The sequence below is a fragment of the Phytophthora parasitica genome, assembly GCF_000247585.1.
Source record: "Phytophthora parasitica INRA-310 unplaced genomic scaffold supercont2.4, whole genome shotgun sequence".
In the NCBI taxonomy this organism is placed as follows: domain Eukaryota; phylum Oomycota; class Peronosporomycetes; order Peronosporales; family Peronosporaceae; genus Phytophthora; species Phytophthora nicotianae.
In genome coordinates this window covers 1-1,635 of record NW_008648990.1, presented here as the reverse complement: position 1 = coordinate 1,635, position 1,635 = coordinate 1, and positions in this window count along the sequence as shown.

The following is a 1,635-nucleotide window of genomic DNA, read 5'->3' as shown; positions in this document are numbered from 1 at the left end:
AGCTGCTGTACGGCGAGATCAGAAACGCTCCCCATTTTCTCTGCAAACGCGGCCGAAACGAGGTGGGTCTTGTTGAGGAAAACCCACGCAATAAAGCGTCCATAGGAGTTCTGGTATACAGCTCGCGATCGAGCGCTGACCGTGTTGCTCTTGATCTCGCTCACTCTTTTCTGCAGCTCGTCTCAGTGTTCGCCATGGCTTCGTGCTTTGAGGGGGGGGGGGGGGATGAAATGACTGTTTTTTTTACACACATATTGTAGATAGGACAAATGCCCGACGAAGTTTGTAGAATCCGTACTTGTGCGTGCTCTATAGTGAATTTCTGCTTAAAACCTGAATGACTCTCTTTGCATTTGGAAAATAGCGGACATTCTGTCCTGCCTTCACGTGTATCAAGGGCTTCAAGTCCTGCAAATTCTGGAGAATGAGAACTGTTATTTATGGTTTATGTATTTGTTTGGTTTTGCTCCTAAAATTGATATTTTCGATGAAAGGTATTTGCCAACGCGTGGTTGATAGATCCTACAGCTGTAATTGGTAGAAAGATATTGGCTTTCTACCAATAGGAAGTCTAAATGCATGCAGTCCAGTCGCCTGCCAAATGTAACCATTGATGTATCATATATCAATTTGGAAATCTTCGTAACCAAGTGGCTACATGTACCCACTTGCGTGTAACCCTGTTACACCACGTGTTGGCAGTTTCACACGTGCGCACCCACTTGCGGGCCCATTTGTAGAAGTGAGGCCAAAAAAAGTCGCGCGACACGGCTGTGAACGTTTTCTCGTGGCCCACGTGATCGCTGAGTGGGGCGTCATGAAACTCTTGGATGATCCGTGAGCGCAGGTTGGAGTCGCTGGAGACCACAATACGAGGAGCATCGAAGTTATCGATGCTATACGTCAGTAGATCATCATCAAGACGATATCGGTTGATCCGGGTCGGTTTCGATCGTGAAAGAACTCTCAGCGTGTCTTCGCTGGGAGAGCGGAGATGCTTCAGAATACTGGAGTACGTCGGTTCATGGTCGTACGCAGTTCGGATTTCATCGCGAAGCGGTAATTCCGGAGAGACACTCGTCAAGTTCAATCCCGATGTTTTACACATGGCGCATTCATCAACATCGTCTTCATCGAGCAAGACTTGTCGATCCAATGAACGTCGTGGTTCGTAGTCTGGTCGCCGAGACAAAGCGTCAGCAAGAATACTGTCCTTGCAGGGCTAGTAGTGGACAACGAAGTTGTACTCAGAGAAGAACGTGAGTCGGCGGGCCATCCGTTGGGACAGATGCGGGCTCTTCATCCCTGACCTCAGCGATGCTTGATCGGTATACCCCGCGAAGGTATTTTCACCCAGTAAATGCAATCTGAATTTGATCAGAGCGTATCGCATCGTGTTAAGTTCCTTGTCGTGGACCGTTAGTTCCACTCGGCCGGCTTCATCTACCTGGACTGGTAACTCACAACTCGATCGCGACCTTCGTCGTGGAAGTGCATCAGCGCACAGCCGATGGCGCAGTCACCCGTGTCGTATTCAAAGCAAAACTGTACTTTGACTAGAAATTGACTGTTTTGACATGGTTTTTGACGTTGCAAGAGTACTTGCACATGCAGCACCTGGCTATATACTTGGGA